Source organism: Canis lupus, chromosome 19, assembly GCF_011100685.1.
Source record: "Canis lupus familiaris isolate Mischka breed German Shepherd chromosome 19, alternate assembly UU_Cfam_GSD_1.0, whole genome shotgun sequence".
Lineage (NCBI taxonomy): Eukaryota > Metazoa > Chordata > Mammalia > Carnivora > Canidae > Canis > Canis lupus.
In genome coordinates this window covers 13156952-13176518 of record NC_049240.1, presented here as the reverse complement: position 1 = coordinate 13176518, position 19567 = coordinate 13156952, and positions in this window count along the sequence as shown.

The window sequence follows — 19567 nt, the reverse complement described above, 5'->3', positions numbered from 1 at the left end:
CCATCTCAGTGCATCTCGGTGGAATGATCTTTAAGGCCCTTTCAGTTCTAACAATCTATTATGTTTTTTGTGACTGAAAGAACTGTTTCCTCTTCACCTCCCACAGTCCTCTTCCTTTCCCCAAACCTCGGGAGTTTTCTTGGAGAGATTAACCCATACATCTTTTTGCATTTCTATTATCTCCACAACTGAAGGATGTGAAGGTATGGGCTCAACAGTAAAGGGCAAAAAACCATAAATACTAAAGTATTTTCCGGGTCTTTGTGAGCCTAAAAGTGTCCATGGAGAGGTAGATTGCTCTGGAATGGATCCCATTTCTTATGTAATGTTAGTTCTCAAAATACAAACAAAGGGAACTGATACTTCCCTGCATAAAAATGTCAGGGAAAGCTACCTCCTTCCTGGGAAGAAGTAGTTCTGAAATTATGTTGCATATGTAAAAAATGGATTTTGACTTCACTGCTTCTGAAAATTAGTCTTTGTCCTTGGAAAATGGGGTGTGTGTGTGTGTGCGTGTGTGTGTGTGTGTGTGTGTGTGTGTGTGTGTGTGTATTATGCAACAGATACCCACAGGACTAGCCCAGGGGATGTGAAAGTGTAGCTTCACCTTACACCTCACACTGGAGGGAAAACTTGAAGTGGTTCACATTTGAGTCTTAAAGACTTCCTTCAACTGTCTTGCTGAAGGCACTGAATACCACTCTGGACAGAACAGTTGCACTCTAGAAAATATACTTCTGGAGATTTCTGGGTCCTTACTGATTGGAGGCCAGGTGAAAAGAGAGATGACACTCAGGGTAAGACCCGATCCTAGGGGTGTTATCATTCTCCTACTCCTTCTTGTCTTCCTCCTCCTTATGTTTTAATTAAGATGTACTCAAAAAAGACAATAGAGTAACAAGTCTCCATATTCCCATCACCCATTCACAACCTTTGACTAATCTTACCCCACCTTCCTGCCTCACACACATAACTTAAAAGTAAATCTCAGGCACAAAGGATTTCATTCTCAACTGAAAAATTATTATTTTTTTTACACGATCATCGTATTCTTATCCTTACCTAAAAATTTAATAGTAATTTCTCAAACTAGGGGATCCCTGGGTGGCTCAGCGGTTTATCGCCTGCCTTTGGCTCAGGGCGCGATCCTGGAGTCCCCGGGATCGAGTCCCTCATCCGGCCCCGGCATGGAGCCTGCTTCTCCCTCTGCCTGTGTCTCTGCCTCTCTCTGTATCTCTCATGAATAAATAAAATATTTAAAAATAAAAAAATAAAAATTAATAATTTCTCAAACTCTCAAACATCCAGTCAGTATTCATATTTTTGATTGTCCAATAGCTGTCTTTTAAAAAAATATTTGTTTGTTTGAATTAGGATCCAAATAAGGTTTATACAATGTGAATGATTGATCTTTCTAATAAGTCTCTTTTAATTTATAAGACACCCTTCCATCTTTTCTGCCTCATTGGGATGGAGTTTTCTAAAAGGAAAGTTAAGGTTGCGTTTAGGAAGTATACATAAAAACAATAATGTCTAATAATTATGAGTATAGTAATAATAATTCCTTAATAAACATGTACTTTGTTTCCATGCTATATGAGGTACTTTACACATAAAATTCATTTAATCCTCATGACACCTCTATGGGTTAGGAACTACCATTTCCCAGTTTTGCAGTTGAGGAACTGGGCACAGAATTCAATAACTTACCATAATAGTTTGTAAGTGGTGGAGGCAGGATTTGAATTTAGCTCTTAATCACACATGCTTCTTAACAGCTAAAATTGATCTAGCACCTACTAGTTTCCGGCACTATTCTAAGTGCTTTACTTAAGTTAATGCATTTAAACCTCACAGCATCACTGTGAGGCCAACAGGATCATGGTCCCCATTTTATAGATGGGTAAGCCAAGGCCCAGAGAGTGTAAGCAGCACCATGCCCTTCAACTCTGTGATTACACAACTAACACATCATAGAGTTGAGATTTAAACTCAGTTGTTTCCTGCCATAACCTTGGCTCTTAAACATAGGTACTTGCTTACACTGCCATGGCTGTCCTAATATTATTCTTTTCTTAAATCCACTCTAAACGTCAGTTCGAGAAATTTATAAATGACTTCCATCTCTTCAGCCCTGGAAGCCCAGTTAGTGCCCAGCTACAAGACTTTATGAGCCCACTCAAAAGATCATCACTGTCTCATACATTGTTCTTCCCTTTCTTCTATCTTTTCTCTCAGCTTTTCCCTTGCATTTTGAAAACTTGTAAAGAGTAGGATCCCTGGGTGGCCCAGTGGTTTAGCACCTGCCTTAGGCCCGGGGAGTGATCCTGGAGTCCCGGGATGAAGTCCCACATCGGGCTCCCTGCATGGAGCCTGCTTCTCCTTCTGCCTGTGTCTCTGCCTCTCTCTCTCTCTCTCTCTCTCTCTCTCTGTGTCTGTAATAAATAAAATCATAAATAAATAAATAAATAAATAAATTCCGTTTAAAAAAAAAGAAAACTTGTAAAGATTTTTATGGCTAAGCAATAGCTGTACTCAAGTCCTCCAAAGCTCTGCAAAGTCAGGCTGGGTCCAGGCAAACCTCAGTTATAGCAGAATAGTCGAGAGACCTATCTATCTACTTTGGAGGTAGAGAGTTGTTTCAGTTCTGGGACCTGATCTCCATAGTTGCCAGAAAAAATATGGGGCCTCTTAGGAAAAAAACATTATTAATGGCTGCTGAAAAGAATTAATACATATTTAATTGAGGTTGGAGTTGTTAAAGAATGATTTTTTAATTAAAATCAAGACTCTTGGCCCGCAAACGCCGCGGGCCCGTGGGGGGGGGGGGGGGGGGGTCCAAAAAAAAAAATCGACTCTTGTATAAATACGAAATGAACACTGCCAAAGATTTTCTAGAACTCTTTTATTAATGAGGAAACCAGTAAGATGTTACAACCAATTTAAAGGAAAATCTGAAGAACAGATACTTAGATACTCCGTAAATTGGGAATCAGATAATGAAGTTGCTAATGGATACAAAACTTCATAGGCCTATAAATGTAAAGGTTAGAATTCTCTTTTCTGCAGGGGAAAATCAAATGCATCTTTACAAAACAAAACCTATTTGCATCTCTGTGGACAAGAATCATTTGCATTACTATCAGTTTTCTACAACTTACAGAGTTGTAGAGTAGCCTGCCCAGTCAAAGGCAGTGAAAGGCATGGATCACTATAAAATCAGATAGGCCCTAAAAGCCTTCCAGACAACGTCTAACTGTCCTTCCAAAGGACACCCGATAATCTTTTGCCCCTTTCAAAGTCTTTCACAAGTTTTCCTGATAGTTTCATAAATAGAAACTTATTTATCAAGTACAGCAATCAGGAGAGATTATTTCTTAGATAGATTTTTTAAAATGGTAATTATCACATAGGATCTTTGTTAGCCACTCTCATGCCTCACCTCCCTTTTCTCTTAAATTGTCTCTTTTAAGATGTCATCGTGGAAGATTTGATCCTGAAGTAATATAGAAATCTTTAATATTTTATCCAACAAAGTTTGACCTAAAAAAAGTGAGTATATTCCTGTTGGCAGGTGGTTTACCCCGGATAGTTTCATACCACCTACAGAAAGTTGATTACAACTCCCCTGTTCCCTGCAGTGTAGTCTCAAAATCAGGCAAATGAAGGGTGATCTCTCGGCATACTTTATATTTATTGAATTGCACTGACATTTGCTATATCCAACTTTAAGTTAAAAATGTTGGTAAGTGGATAGTTCATCTGCCTAGAAACTTCACTCTGCCTTCCTGTTTTAGTAGCAGAGTCCATATGGGGATATAAAATGTAACCCCTGAAGTAAATTTCACATTAACCCCAGTATGTCTTCCCAGCCTCCAGGATCCAGATACGCTTGAGGCCGTGTTCTATACTGCTGGCTCAGAGCTTCAGTTATGCCAGTCAGTACTGTTTCCTCCCACTTGCCTGGATCTTCTTTTCATGCCAGAAGCCAGAACATTTCAGAGTCACAGTGTCAAAGCATCCAGGAATTTCCCTTGGCTCAGGGGTAAGGGATCATGACCATCAGCAGCCAAATATCAAAGTCCATACCCAGTGGGAATGATTATCCAAGCAAAAGTGAACACGAGATACAGAAACTTCAAACAGTAGCATAGGAACAGCCTACGGGAAATAATTCTCAAGTTAAAGTACAATGAGACACTATCCCTCTCACAATATTGGAAGATATCTTAACAAGTAAAATATCCAGTGCTAATATGAGGGTGTGGTGTATTGGTGAAGACCTTTGGGGAAATTAAACAGCTCCATGATCGAGAGCCTTAGAATTTCACACTTCTTGATCCACCAAGTCCTCTTCTAGAGATAATTCAAAATATAGTGAAAAGTTTAAGCATTAAAAGGTGTATTCCAGTATTATTTATAATAATAAATTGAAAGCAATCTAAATTCAACCATAGAGATTAATAGTAGTCATTTGTATATATTTTGAAATAAAATGTGAATATTGAAATAATGATTGTGAAGAGCTTAAAAACACAGGAAAATTTGTAATAGTAGAATTTTTTTAAAATATTTTATTTTTGGGGATCCCTGGGTGGCGCAGTGGTTTGGTGCCTGCCTTTGGCCCAGGGCGCCATCCTGGAGACCCAGGATCGAATCCCATGTCGGGCTCCCGGTGCATGGAGCCTGCTTCTCCCTCTGCCTGTGTCTCTGCCTCTCTCTCTCTCTCTCTCTCTCTCTGTGTGACTATCATAAATAAATAAAGAAAAAAATAAAAAATAAATAAAAGATTTTATTTTTAAGTAATCTTATACCCAATGTGGGGCTTGAATTCACAACCCTGAGATCAAAAGTCTCACTCTTCCGACTGAGCCAGCCAAGCACCTCAATAATACAATCTTTTAAACAGTTTTTACTGTGATAAAATAGCAAACACATATAAAAGTATAGAGATTAGCATTATGAACCCTCATGTACCCGCTGAACAATTATCAACACAGCAAATTAATTTCATCAACCTCCTCACTCTCATCCCCAGATTATTTAAAGCCAATCTGAAATATCACATTATTTCATATGAAAATGTTTCAGCATGTACCTCTCAAAGAAAGAATTCCTTTAAATAATTTGCCACCTAAAAATTAACAATATACTTGTCAGAAAGTAGAGCGTTAAAAAACAACAATATTCCAAACAAATAACTACCACTGTTACATTTCCTTTATCAGTTCTTTTGACCTTATAATTAATTCTAGCTCCACTGGGTCTTGCATCAGCACTCTGGATTTACAAAGGTATCAGCTGCTTGGGATGCCTGGGTGGCTCCGTGTTTGGGCATCTGCCTTCAGTTCAGGTCATGATCCTGGAGTCCCAGAATTGAGTCCCACATTTGGCTCTTTGTGAGGAGGCTGCTTCTCCCTCTGCCTGTGTCTCTGCCTCTCTCAGTGTGTCTCTCATGAATAAATAAATAAAATCTTAAAAAAAAAAGTTATTAGCTGTTTGTCCAAAAAACAGAGTCCTGGAAATCCTGACTCAGAACACTGGTATGGACTAAAAGTTGTCTAAGGGCTGTCTACTCAGAAGCCTTGTATTTAAGGGTCCATTTTTTTGAAGTATCAATAGTTTGGAGTACCTGGTACTGTCCTTTCCTGGAGGCTTTAAGACTTTTGTTTCAAAGTTCCCATTTGGGGCAGCCCTGGTGGCTCAGCGGTTTGGCGCCGCCTGCAGCCCGGGTCGTGATCCTGGAGACCTGGGATCGAGTCCCACGTCAGGCTCCATGCATGGAGCCTGCTTCTCCCTCTGCCTGTGTCTCTGCCTCTCTCTTTCTGTGTCTCTATGAATAAATAAAATAAAAAATCTTTAAAAAAACAAAACAAAACAAAAAAACAAAGTTCCCATTTGTAGCTTATAATTTAGAGATGAGCCTTCAGGCAAGCATGAGAGAAAAGGAGAAAATACCCCTAAGACTGAATGAATGGCTATGGTTAATTTACCGGGGTAACTAACAATACCAGAATGGAGAACAAAGTAATCTAATATGTGCACGTTTCACAGGGTTTGATCAACCTCTCCCTGAGGCTAAGAAGGTCAAGGATGGCAGGGCAATGCCAAATCTTAAGGACCTTCCTATAAAGTGTACAGCCTCTGAAATATTTATATTAATAACATTTACCTCTACAAAAGTTAACTTAAAGAAGGCTGAGCATCCCTTTTGATTGGACTACTCTTACTCTACTCTTTAATAAGTTATTGAGCTTATTAAACAATACGGAGCTACCAGAAACACCAAACCATTCCTGACATTATCTTTTCTTATAAGGTTGAAAAACAAACCTTTGTGATTTACCAGAGGTTCTTTGGGCATCGCCAAAGCAGTTTTAGGTGTAAAAAAGACATTCTGAGAATTTTATTTTTTCTGAATCTGAATCTTAGGAAGGCAAAAGCAATAGATTTAAGGGAAGAGATTTGGTCCATGATTAAGATCGGATCATGAGTGCTTGAGATAAAAAGTTTAGTTACCTATTCATTAAAGCAACAATATAATATTTTAAAATAGACATAGAAGTGTGTAAAACAATTTTAAGGAATTTTGGCTCTTTTAGATGTGAGGAGGCTGTTCTTTGTTCTAAAAAAAATGATCAAAGACATGATAAAATCAACACAAAATACAGAAACTTATTCTGGTGCAATATAAATCTCTGCTATCTATGTGTATTACACAAAAAGTGAATAATAACTGCTTATTACTCCTTGTTAAGAGCTCTAAGACTGGTTTATCATTTTAATGGAGAGTAAGCCAAATTCTATTTTTGCATTAATTCAATATTTTGCAATAAAGAGTTCCAAGTTTCTTTTAAAAAAAAAAAAATCTTTTGAATGAGCCCATCAAATCTAAGAGAACTTTGCCAAAATTTTAACATATTTTATTGCTTCTTTTTAGACAACCACGACAAATATGGTTTACTGAAAGTAAATTTCTGTATCCATTCAAGTTTTGTCTTTCCTAATGCTATTTCATGTTCTGGAATACACAATTTCCTTTAGGAGGAAACCTCACTTTTTCTTTGAAAAACAAAACAAATTCCTTTACTTTGCAATCATTTGTTGTTCTTCTTTTAATTATTTCTTACACAATTGTCGTTATTGAAAAAACAAACAATTGTCATTATTGTTCCTAATATGGCCTGAATCACCTATGTTAACTATAACATTTAAACAAACTAGCCCCTATTTTACAGAAGAAACTGGAGGATGAGTAATTGATAGAGTGTTCTATACAAGCATAAATAAGCATGTTTATTAACATAATCTGAAGGTTAGCCACTCCCTAGTACAATAAAACAAACAAACGTATATATATTTAAAAACTATATTTATTAACCAATGTTTTAAATTTCTACCTTAGAAATAATCTAGGTATCCAACGATTTAATATTAGTCCCGTATTTTAAAGTTAAGTTAAAGTTATTAGAAATGCTAATTTTAGCTAACATATTATAGAAAATGACTGTTGATATTAAAAAGATTGTCAAAATTATAGTTCACTTTGGTTAGACACAAAATTTTACATTCGTTTTTCATAATCATTATTATTATTATTATTATTTAAGATTTTATTTATTTATTCATGAGAGACACACACAGAGAGAGAGAGAGAAGGAGAGAGAGAGGCAGAGACACAGGCAGAGGGAAATGCAGGTTCCATGGAGGGAGGTCAACGTGGGACTTGACCCCGGTCTCTAGGATCAGGCCCTGGGCTGAAGGCAGCGCTAAACCGCTGAGCCACCAGGGCTGCCCAATCCTTAACATTATTAAATAGTAATGTTAACTTATTTCATCAGTAAATTTGTGCAGGAAGTAGCTGAATGAAGTTCAGAAAACAAGCCTAGATCTTCTAAAAAATAAAATGTACAAAAATATTTGCTACTACTCAGATCAGGGGAAAAGATACAGATCATTTTCGTTGTGGTTTTATTTTTTGTTTTTTGGGTTTTTTTTGATACAGATCTTTTTATTCAGACCATTATTAAAACTAGTCTGATTTATCCAAAGAGTCATCTTAATCATGTGAATTTAGATTATGTATTATATATATGTATCTAGGTTATCATATAAAATGCTTTTAAGTAATCGCTATACCCAACACGGGGCTCAAACTCAGAACCCCAATGTCAAGAGTCATATGCTCTATTGACTGAGCCAGCCAGGCACCCCTGAGTTGGCACTTTCTGGAACAATTTTTGTGAAAAGCCTAGAATATTTAGGGTATTAGAAACTTCATTTATTTTCTAGGAATTCTGGAAATATTATTAGATACATGTAAGCATACTGTAGGCATAAATAATTGGTTATCCTATAAGTCTTTTAAAATAGTTTTTTTTTTAAGATTTTATTTATTTATTTATTTATTTATTTATTTATTTATTTATTTATTTATTTATAGAGACACAGAGAGAGAGGCAGAGACACAGGCAGAGGGAGAGGCAGGCTCCATGCAGGGAGCCTGATGTGGACTGATCCCAGGATTCCAGGATCATGACCTGAGTCAAGGGCAGATATTCAACCACTGAGCCACCCAGGAGTCCCCAGAGTTTCTTTAACTTAAAAGACATTATAATTGGGCACCTGGGTGGCTCAGATGCTTAGGTGTCTGCCTTTGACTCAAGTCATGATCTCTAGGTCCTGGGATGGACCTCTGCAACAGGCAACCATCTCAGTAGAAAGTCTGTTTCAACCTTTCCCCTCTGCCTCTTCCCCTGCTTGTGCTCTCTCTGTCTCTCTCTCTCTCTCAAACGAATAAATAAAAAATCTTTTGGGGATGCCTGGGTGGCTCAGCGGTTGAGCGTCTGCCTTAGGCTCAGGTCGTGATCCTGGGGTCCAGGGATCCAGTCCCCCATCAGGCTCCCTGCAGGGAACCTATCTCCTTCTGCCTATGTCTCTGCCTCTCTCTGTGTCCCTCATGAATAAATAAATAAAATCTTAAAAATAAATAAATAAATAAAAATTAAAAATCTTTAAAAAAATAAATTTAAAAAGACATTATAATCAATTTTATTACTATCCTTCAGAGTTAAGAAAATATTTCACATACACAGTGAAAGATAAAAGCTTTTTTCAATTACAGAGAACTGGCTGGCTTTATCTCTATAATCTCAGCTACAGGTCAAGAGTAAACATAGAAACAAAAAACTCACCAGTCCAGTTTTCCGAGGACTATGGGCACAAGTCCTTTCTGGTGAGCACACAATATTTTCTTAATTTGATCTAACAAGTAGGCAAATGGACAAACAAAAAGACTGACAAACTGGATTAGCTATTATCTCGTGTGACAGAAAATAGATTCCCATTATCCAGCTGCAAAGATCATCAAATGGTCAGATCATAGAGCCAAATTCCCTATAATAATCAGCCATGTGCATGTCAGAATTATATGTACACAAGGTCCTTTCTTAACCATGGAATCAAGACCTGCTTAGCCGTCCTGGGTCTGGCTCAAGAATGTGACATGGTGCAAACCACAAGTTTTACAAGGATGCTTTTTAGATTATGCAGTTGAGACCAGTCTAGTGGTTAAAAACAAGACATGGACCTACTAGTGACTGGACCTAGTTGTGAAAAGAGGAATATCAGTTCAGATATGCCAGCTCTCCCCCAGATAAGCCATACTGTATAGCATTTACCTATTTCTGTTGTGTAAATTTTCACATAATGGCTATTTTCAGACTACCAGCACAATGCTACTGTCCCAGAATTGGGAAGAGATGAACATATTTAATTCTCACAAAGCAATATGATCTGTTCCAGGACACAACTGTGCTTGACCATAAGTTAATGAAAACACAGTCAAATTAACAGACTTGGCCAAGAAATAGAAAACACACAGACACACACACACAAAATCAGAAAAAAGGAAATCTTTAGAAATGCAGTTAGTCATTTGGGAGCCATTCTGGAAGACAAGTAAAGATGTGCCTGGGTTTAATTAAGACCAAATAATACATGTCTCAGGCCATGTAACTTAATGGCACCAGAAGGGTAAGTCTACTTGCATATTTCAATGGATCTTCCAAAATGGCCCCAATACTCAGTACTTCAGAAGACAGCTGATTCTATTTGTTAACATTTCCCACAGTTAGAAAGTTTTTCTTACACTCAGTCAAAAATCTATTTCCTATAACTTCTAATCAGAGAGCTTATCATATTCTTGGGAAATGCACAAAAAAATTGAATCCTTCATCGCACAAATCCTTCTTTTATTCAATAAACTTTAAATATTAAGTACAATTATCTCAGGACTTTAGAGCTAGTCTAACTCATTCATTTTATAGATAAAGAAACTGAGACCCAGAAAGGTTAATGACTTTCTTCAATTCACATAGCACTGTGATTTGTCATATTTGATGGAGTCAGAGATTTTAAAACTTAATAACACATCCCTTTTTGTTCCATAGTTCTATTAATACCTCATCTAAAATGTTTTCAAGAAGCCTCATCATCCTAGGTGTCCTCCTCCTCCTCTTTTTTCTTTGTTTAGACAATATCCCTCCAAAAATGAGGGATCAAATGAGGGATCAATCAGAATTGAATCAAATGCCACAGGTGTCAACCAATTAGTTCAGGGAACAGTTCTGAAGCCTGAATTTATTAATATTTTATTTACCATTTGAACAACCACTTCACTTTTTAATTCATGTCATTGTCAAATACAATTTTTTCAAAAGCTAAAAACCTGATTTTCATAGAAATACAGAGTGACCACAGGTACAAAAACTTAAGTTATTAATTAATGAAAGAACTAGTAGGATAATAAAGCTAATTTTGAAAACATTTGAGGAGCTTTTATAATCCATCAAGAAAGTCAAGTCACATTACAATAAACTATTTTTTTTAAGATTTTATTTATTTATTTGACACAACACACACAGAGGGCACAAGCAGGGAAAGCAGCAGGCAAAGGGAGAGGGTGAAGCAGGCTCCCCGTTGAGCAGGGGCCACTACTGCTCACACCCCTGATATGGGGCTCAGTCCTGGGACCCTGGCATCATGACCTACGTTGAAGGCAGATGCTTAAAACAGTTGAACCACCCAGGAACTTTGCGATGTTATTTTTAAGTTAGATAAAAAAATCTAGTTAAGATGCAATAGAGTAATAAAGCATACGTTTTGAGATTTTTTTTTCCACCACAGAAAAACCATTTGTAAGTAAAAACCTACAAGTTAGCAGGTACCTTCATAGTGTCTGGGCTATAGTCAATAGTAAATAACAAAGCCAAACTCTTCACACTCTCCTAAAAATTAAAAAGTTCAACAGGGGGCCTTGAACAATGTATGACATTGAAAGGACATACAGCCCTCTCTTTTGCTTTATCTTCAAGCATCAAAGAACATTTCCCAATATATTTTTCTTTTTTTATTATTTTTATTTTTTTATTTTTTTATGATAGTCACAGAGAGAGAGAGAGAGAAAGAGAGAGAGAGGCAGAGACATAGGCAGTGGGAGAAGCAGGCTCCATGCACTGGGAGCCCGATGTGGGATTCGATCCCGGGTCTCCAGGATCGCGCCCTGGGCCAAAGGCAGGCGCCAAACCGCTGCGCCACCCAGGGATCCCTCCCAATATATTTTTCATATGAACCATTGTTTTGCTAGTCTCCTATAACCTATTAAAGTATCACAACAGGGGATCCCTGGGTGGCGCAGCGGTTTAGCGCCTGCCTTTGGCCCAGGGCCTGATCCTGGAGTCCTGGGATCGAGTCCCGTGTCGGGCTCCCTGCATGGAGCCTGCTTCTCCCTCTTCCTGTGTCTCTGCCTCTCTCTCTCTCTATCTCTCTATGTCTATCATAAATAAATAAACAAATCTTAAAAAAAAAAAAGTATCACAGCATAGGACTTTACATTTATCTATGTGAAGTTATTTCCATCTGATAATCCAGTTTATCTTCCTTCCATGTGCAGAATTCTTTTCTGTAATGTCCAAGATAAGTAGCATTCAATGTTGAGGAACTCTCTACTTTGCAAGGTAGCTCAATTTATTTTTAGAAACTCTAGTTCTTAGTGAGGTACTGGCGGAAATATGCTCCCTGTAGTTTTTACCCACTGGAGATTTGAATTAAGGGACAGACAAAGCACGCAGCTCCTGAGCATTAATCAAAAACTGGTGATAAAATATTCCTAAACTCAGCCATTAAATGGTGCCACTCCTCATAATACTGAGGTCATGTAAACCAGTCCTGCTACATGTAAGTAGGTAGTGCTCTCAAAGGGGAAATTTTAAAAAACATATATTCTTCATTTATGCTAAACTACCTTCGTTGAATATTTTCTTTAAAGACTATTTATTTGGGTAGCCTGGGTGGCTCAGTAGTTTAGTGCCGTCGTCAGCCCAGGGCATGACCCTGGGAACCCGGGATCGAGTCCCACATCGGGCTCCCTGCGAGGAGCTTGCTTCTCCCTCTGCCTATGTCTCTGCCTTTCTCTCTCTCTGTGTATACACTCTCATGAATAAATAAATAAAATATTTTTTAAAAAATAAAATAAAGACTATGTATTTGAGAGAGAGAGGGAGAGCACAAGGGGTGGTGGGGTTTGGGGGCAGGGGGCACAGGGAGAGGGACAAGCAGACTCCCTATTGAGTACAGAACCTGATGTGGGGCTCCTGAGATGATGACCTGAACCAAAGTCAAGTGTTGGAAGTTTAACCGACTGAGCCATCGGGGAGCCTCATGTTGAGGATTTTTGAGAGATGAATTTATAAGTAACACAAGCAGAATAAGGGCTAGTCCCCCAACTTCAACACTTGGCCACTGAAGTATGAAGATCTGGTCATCTGAAATTCTAAAACTCAATAATGCCCTGGTATTTTAACTAGGAATAAGTGGCTTATTTTATTATCTAAATCACAAACCCTTTATTAGGTCATGATTTTTCCACTGACATAATTGTAAACTAACCTAAGAAAACTATATTACAGTATTGGACAAAACAAGAAAATGTGTGCCAACATAAAAGTCAGATGAAGGAACTCTTACACATGTTTGGACAGGACATTAAATGATATCCATGTGAGTTACCTCTATTCTACTTTGTGAGTGTAAGTGACTTGTACTATGCAGTTGTGGGTCATACAAAAACTGAAAAAATTGCAAGAAGTGAAACAATTTTTGTTATGTTACCACATATAAGTCCTTTTTTTGAGCATAAAGAACTATACATTTTATTAGTAGAAAAATGATTTCTCCTTCTTGCCATATAAATGTTTAGCAAATAATGAAGGAATACAGGTTTGCATTATTGCCAAATTTTGAGCTCACATGTCTCATTCTAGTTCTGCCGATTGGTTCCATTCTACCATCTGGAGCCATACAAAATAAATTTAATCTGGTTTCCATATGACTGACCTTCAAATACTTGAGAACCCCATCCTCCTGCAGTCTTCTCTTCTTCAGATTAAAGAAGCATGCCCCTCACTGGGAATGGCTTCAAGATTTGTCATGTTCATCCTTACCTTCCTGGGAAGCCATGTCCAAGTGCGATTCCCAGTATCAAACACAACATAACAAATGTCTAATGCCACATTTATAACAAGCAGTCATCTTGCTCAACCGTTTTACCAACTCTGTTAAACAACAAGGGAAGTTAAGGGAAAATAAACATCCCACATCCCTTTCATGGAGTGTCTTAGTCTCTTAAACTTCCTGGAGAAATTAAGAGTTCTCACCAAGCTCAGGGGCACTTAGTCTGGGTCTAGTCAAGAAACAGAAACCACATCAATTATTTCAAGAGAGAAGATTTACTCTGAAGAATTGTTAGCAAGGCAGTGAGCTGTTTTACTAGGTAACTTAAAGGGTAGGGGGAAATACCAAAGCCTCACAGAGTAGTAACTATAGGAAACTGCTACTACCCTGTGTTAGCTTACCTTGTGTCAGGTACTGAAACAGGATTAAACCTGCAAGCATTTCACTAGGGGAAATGCCTGTGTGAAAGGAAACATGAAGGGAGCTGAGAGAGCTGTGAAACTGAGATGTCTAAACCGAGTAAAGGAGAAAGGGATCATAAAATCTAAGGAAGTTTTTGCTAGGCCATAGGAGAGTCATCGGGCTGAAGTTGGCGGTTACGGGAGTCCCAGGAATCTGCCTGGATTTCGAAGAGCAGTAGTCAGGGCCCTTGATTGATTAAGCTTATGTTTGCCAGATAAAATATAGGACATCCAGTTAGATTTGCATTTCAGATAAACAATAAAATTTTAGCATAAGCAGATCCCGAAATATCAAATAGGATGTACTTATATTTCAAAGTTATTTGTTGTTCAAATTCAACTGGTATCCATCCTGTATTTTTATTTGTAAAATCTAGCAGCCCTAACTACACTCTCTATAGCTGAAGGTGTGTGAGGGACATTCTCATGGCTGTCACACACTCATAGGGCTAGGAGAACTATAACAGGTTGGGATTCAAAAGTTAGAGGAGGGTGCTGAGACGACCAAGGAAAGGGTTCCCACCAGCTGGTGCTCATGGTGGGGAGAGGATGAATCTGGTTATACAGGTGCTGGAAAACTATAAAGTGGATTCAACTGCTACTATGGGAAGGAAGTGCTGTTCGGGGATAAAGAAGTGTTGCTGGAATGATGCTCCACAGGAGCCATGAATAGACAGGAAGCAAAGAGAAAACAAACAGGCAAAAAAAAAAAAAGGCAAAAAAAAAAAAAAAAACAAACAGGCAGAAGCAAGTCCCTCTCCCTCCCCTGGTTTCACAGTCTCCCTCAGCAGCCCCTACTGACAGAGCCTAAGAGGCAGCTGCTGGCAAAGCAGAAATGCAGAACAGAGCATGAAAGACTGGGTCTGAAATTGAAAGTAAAAGCTCAATAACTGACATATAAGCAGAAGATTTCCAAAGATCACATTCAGTTACTGTAATGCTGAAAAATGACTGGCTATTGTCACTATATGATTTCAACATGACCCCAGCCATGATTTTCATGGTTTGTTGGTGATGGGGTTTAGGACACACTACCTTAAAATGTGGCACTTTGGCATATTAAATTTTTTTAATCTGAGTTATCTTGAGAAATAGATGTTGGAAGGACTCTCTTTCTCCCTTAAACCCAGTCATAAGACCCTCATGTGAGAAGTGACTTCTCCACGCCCAGAGGAAAGGAGCATCCTTATCTCTAAATATGGGGATAGTGGGAGGAATCTGAACAGACAGACTTTGCCTTAGCTCATACTTTTGTACTATCACATTTTTCCATGACTTTCCATTTTTCACCAAACCTAGTACAAAAATGTTAAGGTTTAACTGCTTCTTCAGGTCTTCTTACGTAGGCTTTCATTTCATGTAAAATTTATTAAATAAATTTACCAGTTGAATTTGAACAACAAATAACTTTGAAATATAAGTACATCCTATGTGATATTTCGGGATCTGCTTATGCTAAAATTTTATTGTTTATCAGAAATTCAAATCTAACTGGATGTTCTATATCTTATCTGGCAAACCTAAGCTTCTTTCTTTCTTTTTTTCTTATTAGTTTGTCTTTTGTTACAGAACCCCAGCAAAGAACCTAGAAGGGTAGAAGGAAAAAGAGCTGGAGGAAAAGAGATTTTCCTCCCCTATGTTGTTTCACAGGAAGCTCACCAACTCCCACCCACCATTTCAGGTAGATTACATTAATGGCCACCATGACTAGAGACTAGTTTGCTTTCCTTTGAAATTCTCTTCTTTAAAATTCCAGTGAGTTGGTATCGCCAATCGCATCATGAAGATTAGCACAGGCATAGGAAAGAATAGGCAGTTTTGTGTTACATAGAAAATAGCAATAAGTCTAAAAGATTCCAATAAACCTCATTACCCAAGGGAAATTGGTATTACTAAACCGGGGTTATCAATGGATTCTAATTCCTTAGGAAATGGAAGACATTATAAGGTATTATAGAACATTGAGGAAGAGGATATGTCATACTTGTACATGCCTTATGGTTTATAAACAGTCTCCCGGACACTATCTTGTTTTAAGCCCTGTACATGACCACACATGGAGTAGGGGTTTGATGACTGACCTCAATCTAGAATATAATGAACAATCTTTGAAAGTTTTTTTTTTCCCTTTGGAAGTTTTTTTTTCTTTGAAAGTTTTCTAAAGAAAAGATATAGTCGGATCTGTGCCTTAGAAGAGAATTTTGCCAGAGGGCAAAAGATGAGAACTTACCAGTAATTCACTCAAGAAGTAATAAGACCCTAAAAGAAGCTAGTACCTTGGAGCTAACACCAATCCAAAACTAAAGCATTACCTCCAAGACAGAAAAGGAATTTCAAAGGAGATAAAAGGTGTAAAATATTTAATGTGTAATAGGGGAGTTGTATCTAGCTTTCAGTTTTCTTAACCCTTTTTGGCATTCCTGCTCCATTCACATCCATGCATTCACATGCAAATAATGCATATCAACCTTTCAAATGTGAACAGATGGAAAGAAAAATAGAGATTCAGAGCATTTTGGGTGGGATTTATGTGATCCAAATGAATGAGAATAAAATGTAAATAGCTGGGAAAAAAAGAGTTTTCTGATTGTACAATAATTGTTATTTTCATTTCAAGAATAGGGTTGCAAGAATAGAACAGTATCCTCTGCTAATTGCTTCCTATATTAGTTATCTATTATTGCACAACAGATTTCCCCAAAACTTAGTAGCTCAAAACAATAATAAACATTTATTATCTCTGGCAGTTTCTGTGGGTCAGGAATTCTGGAGCAGCTTAGTTGGGTAGTTCTGGCTTGGGGTGTCTCATGAGGCTAGAGTCAAGATATTATCTGGGGCTGTAGTCCTCTGAAGTCTTGATAGGGCTAGAGGATCCCTTTTAAAGAAGGACTACCACATGTGACTTGGTTTTTAGGGGAGGGCTCAGGTCTTTTCCATATAAACCTCTCCCAGGGTTGTGCTAGTGTTCTCATGACGCGGCAGCTGGCTCCCTGCATGCCTCCTCGCCTCCAGCAAGTGATCCAGGAGAATGAGAGCCAAATAGAAGCAATCCTTTTTAATGACCTAGCCCTGTTTGCAGCACAGCATCATTTCTACCACATTCTATTCATCAGAAGCAGTCACCAAGACCAGCCCACATTCAAAGGAGGGGAATTAGGTTCTACCTTTCTTTTTTTTTTTTTTTTTTTAAGATTTTATTTATTCATGAGAGACACACACACAGAGAGAGAGAGAGAGAGAGAGAGAGAGAGAGAGGCAGAGACATACGCAGAGGGAGAGGCAAGCTCCATGCAGGGAGTCTGATGTGGGACTCAATCCCAGGACCCCAGGATCATGCCCTGAGCCAAAGGCAGACGTTTAACCACTGAACCACCCAGGCGCCCCAGGTTCTACCTTTCGAAAGGAGGGGTGTCAAAGACTTTGTGAACATGGTTTTAAAACACCACACTGGGATGTCCGGGTGGCCCAGCGGGTTACCGCCTCCCTTCGGCCCAGGCTGTGACCCTGGAGACCTGGGATCGAGTCCCACATTGGGCTCCCTGCAGGGAGCCCGCTTCTCCCTCTGCCTATGTCTCTGCCTCTCTCGAATAAATGAATAAAAAATAATAATAATAAAAAAACACATTTCTAAAAGAAAAACACCACCACACTTCTTTAACTTAAAACAGGTTTTGGTGTTTTGTGCTGTAAATAAAACTCCCAACTTGGTGAAGAGCTTCACAAAACAAGTGATCTGCGCATTGATATCAGGAGTTGTTTGGTCAAAAACTGCTTGTCAAATTGTTTTGAGCTGCCTAAAAGTTGTGTAGTTATAGATGAGAAGAGTGTAACTTTGTAATTTAAAGAGGAAAAAAAAAACCCTAAAAATCCAAATGATAGTAGTTTTATCATTTGGATTATTTTCCTTGAATTTCCATAGAAAGGACAATTTTTGAAATCCAAGCTTTAATTGTCAGAGCAAGGGAAAAGCCCTAACTAGATCCTAGTAGTATAAGCTGTGAGTGATGGAATTACATCAATTTGATACTTGTTAGGAATCAGGAAGAAGGTCCATACTTGGACAACTGAAACACCATTACACCCAAACATGAAACACTTTCACATTTATATCTTTGTCCATTTGAGTCACTATAACAAAAGATCATAGACTGTGTGGCTTATAAACAGCAAACATTTACTTCTCACAGTTCTGGAGCCTGGGAAGTCGAAGATTAAGGTATCGGCAGATTTCATGCCTGGTGAGAGTGTAGAGATCTAGAGAGCTCTAGAGAGCTGTTTTTCACTCTAACCTCATATGGTGGAAGGGATGAGGAAATGGTGACCTCAGAGAGAACTGGAGTGTCTTACAAGGATGAACTCCATGCAGGCTCTGCCCTCATGACCAAATCACCTCCCAACAGCCCCATCCCCTAATGCCATCAGTTTGCGGGTTAAGATTTCAATGTATAAATTTGGCTTGAGAGGGAGCATAAGCATTCAGTCTGTTGCAGACTGAAGTTTAAGTGGAAAACAAAAAGAATCATCAGGATTTTGAAAATGCTGTCTGGGAGAAGAATCAAAGACCAGTTATCCTAGTGACTTTGGTTGCTTTTCATCTTCACAATGTGGCAGGTAAGCTTGGAATCTTGACTTCTTTTGCTGTTGATACTGTTTTCCCTTTTGGAAGTTCTGCAACTCTAGTTATTAGATCTAAAATATAGGCAACCCTTGTCTTCTTCTTCTTGGTTTGATTCTTGTCTTGTCAGAATTTCTTTGCATCTGAGCTAAAATCAGGAGTTAACTTCAGAGAACAAAACCCAGGAAGTAAGGCGAATGTAGCTAAAAAGCAAAATAATACTTTGCCAATAGCAGCAATATTAAAAGAACCCTCTCAAACTGGTGTCACTTCCTTCCCTCAGGAGTTGAGGAGAAACAAAACCAGTGACTATTGCTTTCTTAAGAGAAAGGAGAGAAATTATGCACTGTGGTGGTGGTTGGGGTGGGGGGCAGGAATTTGGTGTCTTTGGAACCTTAAAAGGCAGAATAAAATGAACTTAGATTGAAAAGCAATCAAGATCATTCAACACTGGCAGAAAACTGAGTGTGTTTAATTGTAAATCATGGGACTTGATGGCAAAGGGACTGTGACGTTTGATATAAACTTGTAGGAGAGGCAAGCAATGGAAAAATTGAATACTAAGAGTTTAAGAGCTTATGAGTGAAGGGGATCCCAGAGGCATCCTCTCCCACTTGGCCTCCACACCTGAGTTTGTTCTAGAAGAATAAAGAGTATCGATCCAAGTCAAATTGATCTTCTACCTCCACAAACTAGACTGATTTATAACTTTATACCATCTGTTGGTGCTAGTGGTGTGATTCTTTCCTATTACTAATTAAGAGCTCATAAAGGGCTCTGTATACATCAGATACAAACAATAACTTCAAGAGTCTAACCATAAAGTTTTGGCAATTTCCATGATGAAGAAATTAAGGTTTCATCTTGATCAAAACCAGTGTCCTTCCACTTGTCTCTAAGCCCTCAGGGATCTGTCTTCTCACTTTCAGGAAGTTCTGTTCTCTCCCTTTGTCATCACATCCCTGCCTCTACTACCATA